Here is a 5,903-nt window from a genome sequence, read left to right as displayed (position 1 = left end):
TACATACATTTTTACAAATTTTTTTGAGGTTATTTTGTAGGTTTGACCTTCAAATGACCTTGATCTAGAACTAATGAAGGTCAACCGACACCGGATTCGGATTCAGCATGCTAAAAAACCTATGTCTTAATTTTTTCAGATTTTTTCAGCAATATTTTCTTCATTTGACTTTCAAATGACCTTGAAAGCGATAATGTTTAATAATGTTCAATAAATTTTAATAATCCATTTTCAGCAGGAACAGCCTGAAAGCCTCAAAACTTAATTATAAAGTCAAAAAAATCAAAATATTTCTCTTCTCTAGCCAAAGAGTCTCAGAAGGCAGGTCAGCCTCTTCTTGGTGTCACGAGTTTCGTTTTGGGGAGAAGGGAAGTGATCTCGGTGAGTCTCCTATCGGAATGATGAGAAACTTATGGCCAGCTGTGGTACTCGAGTCTGCTTGAGCGAAGAAAAGGGAAACAGGGTGAACCTCGAAGCCTTGTAATGCGCAACGCGAAACTCTCAGGACTAAACGTCGCAATGCTTGAATTGAATATTGCAGCAAAGGCGCGCTTCTCGATCGCCGAGCAATCTCGCTTTCTTGGAATATTTTTTCATTTGAAGTCATTGATATTCAAATACCAGCATTTTAATCTTCTGATATTTTTAACATAGAATATTTTATAAGGCGGAATAAAACAGTATTTCATGTACAAATTTAAATTTTTCAAATGTATTAATTTCTTTAAAAAAAATGCTTTTTCCACGTTAAAAGATCACTCTTTAACAAAATACTGGAATTTTTAACAAAATAATTGAATTTTTTACATATTAGTTGAATATTCAACTTAAACAGACAAATTGCCAACGAAAAAGTCTCATAGTTTATAATTTTAATAAAAAAAAGAATGAAATTTATACAACAAAAGAAAAGAACTTTGAAACCAAAAAGACGAATTTCCAACAAACAATGATTTTTCATTCAAAAAATAAATAAAAGTTTATTGAAATTATTGAACCTTCAAACCAGAACACAAATTTTCTTTAAACAAATTCAATTTTCAAATAGGAAATATGACTGTTCAACAAGAACTTAATTTTCCACGAAACTGATGCATTTTTACGCAAAAAAGGTTACAAAATAGAAAATAATTTTTTACAAAAAAAAACGCGAATTTTTAACTAAAAATATCAATCCTAAAAAAATGGAAAACTTACATTTTCTGTTCAAAAATGAATTCTGAACCAAAAAAAGAAGTATATTTCTCTAAACTGTTAAATTTTCAAGCAGGGATACGCCTTCAATAAAAAGAAAAATTTCACAATGTAGTTTAACTTTGACCTAAGTAGTTAAATTTTCAATAAAAAAGATTAATTTTCAACAAGATAATTAAGCTTTTGACCAACGAGATAACTTTTCAACTTAAAATATAAATCTTTAACCAAAAAAGTGATTTCTCAACAAAGCGATTCAAACAAATGTTTCAAGCAAATTAAGTAAATTATCAAGCAAAAATAAACGACTTTTAATCAAAAAGTTGCATTTTCATAGAAAAGATAAAATTTCGTTTATAACAGTTGAAGTTTTAAATCAAAAAGATAAATTTTCAAAACAATAGTTGAATTTTCTGTTGAAAAAGATTTTAGTCGAGTTTTCACGATTAAACTATGGATTTTTTAACAACAAATAATTTTCTACCAAAAAAATTTAATTTTCAATCCAAAACGACGAATTTTCAACCAAAATGGATGACTTTTAACAAAATTGTTGAATTTTCTACCCAGTGGGCACAAAATTTTGCGACGTCTTTACGACATCGTTACGAAATCTTTACGACAACTTTACGACATCCTATGTCCATGTCGTTACAGTGTCTTTATGAGATCGTAAGACATCGTCAGATAATACGACATATTTACGATATCGTAAAGACACTGTAACGACATGGACATGGGATGTCATAACGATGTCGTAAAGACGTCGCCAAATTTTGTGCCCACTGGTTATCAAATAGTGGCATTTTTATCGGAAAAGGAAGTTTCTACGAAAAAAATTGAATTTTCAATCCAAAAAGATTTAATTTCTGCTAAAGCAGGTAAACTTTAAAATGAAAAAGACAAACTTTCAATAAAAGAGTTGAATTTTCAACCGAAAAGTTAACGAAAAAATGCAATTTTCTATTAATTAAAATAAATTTTGAGATTCTCATAAATTCTCAGAGAATTTACTTCTCGGTTAAATTCTCGGTAATATTCTTATTCTCGTTACCGTTCACAAAGTAATATAACCGGCTCAGAACTCTACCCGGTGGGCAAAAAATTTGGCGACGTCTTTACGACATCCTATGTCTATGTCGTTTCTGTGTCTTTGCGATATCGTAAAGACATTGTCAGATCATACGATTTATTTACGATATCGTAAAGACACCTTAACGACATGGAAATAGGATGTCGTATAGTTGTCGTAAAGATATCGTAACGATGTCGTAAAGACGTCGCCAAACTTTGTGCCCACTAGGTAGTGTCGGATCTATACTAAAACCGATAAAATTACAAATTAAATGAAGAGATCCAGTTCGACTTTTTTACCTACTGAGTTCTAATTTATGCGCAGCGTATTAGTTCAAGGTATTATTGAACTAATATAGTTACATATTTTTTTGTCTGTGTATGATTCGAATAGGCGCTCGCTAGTGGTGAACTCGACATGATTTCTGCCTGCAGTCCCGATCGGCGAGCATCGCCGCCTTCGCGCGTTCACGAAGAAGCTTGCATCTGGCAACGTCGAGTTTCCCGGTGGACTCTCGGTCACTCAGTCTCCGATATCGCGAAGCTCGCATCAAGCATCCTCGCTCGTGACGCTGAGAAAATTAAAACAGGAGAAGAGCTGGCGATGAGCGGATCTTACGCTCTTCACGCATTTCGCTCTCAGTCCTTTCCCCATGAATTTGAATAATCTTTGGCCTAAAAGTACTAACAGCGCTGCCCTCGGCCTCGGTGAACATTTACGCCACTTTCATTTCAAAGAGCCACGGGTAGAGTTCTTAAATGCCCAAGAATTTATGTTGAGCAAGTGCTCCCTGGTGGACTGAAAGAACCGAAGATGCCTATGCCTCTACAAAGTACCCGTAAAGACCCCATTGAGTCCTCATGCGGTTCTTTTTTAAAAAACTAAAAAAAAAAACAGCAAAATTGACTTTTAAATTGTTGAAATTCGGATTCTACGTTAAAATTTGCATTAAAAATTCACGGAGTAATCGCAATACTTTTTTTTGCAGCGTTAAAAACTAAAAAAAAATATCTGTTATTTACATGGGCCGAAGGCGACTTCAAGTGCATATTCTTTTAGTAGCTGATAATAAGTGTTCCGTCGGTAACTTTAACAATTTTGTCTGGATGCTAGCGCCACACAGTGGAAACATCAGATAACAACTTCACGCGCAACATACTACTAGAGCTATTATGGATGCGCTTGAAGTCACCTTCAGCAGAAGTTAATCTGAAGTAGAATCCGCATCTCAACAGTTTAAAAGATGATCTTGCTGTTTTTTGAGTCTTTTAAAAAGGAACCGAACGGGAACCCAATGGTGTCTTTACGGGTACTTTATCTATTCGGTTCCTTTGGTCCGCCAGGGCTCTCACGAATATGCTCAGCATTTAAGCTCGACCGGAGCATTTATAGAGCATTCAAGAGAATTTAAAGCATTTATTGTTTGAACAATTATACATCATAATTGCTGCACATATTTTTACAAAAACATTTTCTAGAGTGAAATAAACATACACTTTTTTAATTGGAGAGTTAGGGAATTTTCCAAAAACTAAAGATCTAGTGATTTTAATTATTATGGTTAAAAATAGCAAATATTTCATAAAAAAGTACTCATTTTTGGTTAAGGTCTCAAACTATTTTGTTGAAAATTCATCTTTTTTGGTTAAATTGAATGATTTTTGGTATAAAATAGTATAGAGCACAGTTAGAAGTGGAACTACTTGTTGGAAATTCATTTATTTGGTTGATGATTCATCATTTTAGTTGACAAACCTTTTTTTTTCTAAATTTAATTATTTGATTGAAAATTAATTTATTGTTTTAACTGAAAATTTAAATCGTACATGTTTGGTTCAAAGTTTATCTTCTTAAGTTGACAAATGAAGAGGCGAAAGCAATAACCAACTTAGCGCTCGAACACACGAAGAATTAATGTCCGCTGAGCAATTTTTCAAAATTGTTTAAATTTGAGTGTTGACCATTAATACTTGTAGGCTATTTTATTGCGTATCTTTTTTGCACGACAAGCAAATTCAATGTTTTTTTCGTTTTTTATTTATTTAAGGACAACACAAATTTTCAACGAAAAAAGAATCAATACATTTTTGCATTCAACTTGCCAGATCTTTGTCGGGAATTGATATTTTTTCTTTAAAATTTTATGTAACATTCTTCAACATATCCTATGACTGTTGATGGTCAACACTCAAATTTGAACTATTTTGAACATTTCCTCAGCGGACAATTATTCTCCATGTATTCGAGCGCTAAGGTGGATATTGTATCCGCCCCTTCAATTCAAATGTTATGTTTAATTTCGGTATTTTATTGAAAATTCGAATGCGTCTATTTTGGCAAAAAATTCATCTTTTTGGTTGAAAATTTGTTATTTTTTTTTAGAGTAATTTTTCTAGGTGAAAAGTCAATTATTTGTTGAAAATCCTTCTTTTTTTGTAGAAAAGTATTCCCATCAGTTAAAACTTTGTCTTTTTGATTAAAATTTAATTTCTGTGGTTGAATATTTAACTATGTTGTTGAAAATTAGTGTCTTTTTTGGTTGAAAATTTAACTATTTTATTTTTCGGTAATAAATTAATTTTTTTAGTTCGAAATTTATGTATTTGGTTAAACATTTTTTTTAGTTAAAGATTTATCATTTTAGTTGAAAATTCACTTGAACTATTCCATTTTTTGTGGAAAATTGACTTTTTCGATATCAATGTAACCTTTTTCGTTACAAAATGTTCTGCTTTGTAGAAAATTTAGCTATTCAATTTTTTGTTAAGAATTTTTTTTTTTTTTATAATAATATAATTCATCTCTTGGGTTAAAAATTCCACTATTTGGTCAAAAATTTATATTTTTGGTTAAAAATTCTTAACTGTGATTAAAAATTAATTTATTTAGCTGAAAAATCGTTTCTTATTAATTAAAATAGTACATTGTGCTACAAGTGCGGAAAGTAGGCAATTACAAAGGAGTGTGAAGTTAGCTGTACGAGCCAGAGACGACCCGAAGAGGAGCCGATAGCAAGTACTGTAAACTTCACAAATGATTCAACTGCCTACTTTTAGCTCCTGTAGCACACGATATTTTTCTTACAAATGCGGGGAAATTTCGATTTGAGAAACAATAAAAACCAATTCTTTGAAAATTTATGGTAATTTTTGGAAATTTATGGTAAAATTACAAAAACTACCTAAGAATTCCGGAAATTGTTATTAAATTTGTAAATTACCGAAAATATATAGAAATTTAGTTTGTCCGAATCTTTTTGGAATAAATTCAAAAATTTCTGAAAATGTATGGATAATTTGCTAAATTTCGTAAAATTTATGAAAAATTGGCTAAATTTCCAAAATTTATGAAAAATGAGCATCAAATCATAATGAAGTGAGGTTATGATTCCGACAGTCTTGGAGAGTAATTCTGACTCAAAATGCGCAAGCGCAACAGCAAGAGAAAGTAATCTTACTAAAAGAGCGCAAGCACAGCAGCTAGGAAGTGTTTTTATAACTGCGTTTTACCACGGTTTCGGAATTAATCACTTCCCGCACGCAAAACATGCGTCGAACATCGAATATTTCGTGCGTGTGTTAGAAAAAATAAATTTTTTAGCTGAATCGGTAACTATTCCATTTTTGCATGAAAA

This window comes from Belonocnema kinseyi, chromosome 1, assembly GCF_010883055.1.
Source record: "Belonocnema kinseyi isolate 2016_QV_RU_SX_M_011 chromosome 1, B_treatae_v1, whole genome shotgun sequence".
Classification (NCBI taxonomy): Eukaryota; Metazoa; Arthropoda; class Insecta; order Hymenoptera; family Cynipidae; genus Belonocnema; species Belonocnema kinseyi.
This window is presented reverse-complemented; position numbering follows the sequence as displayed.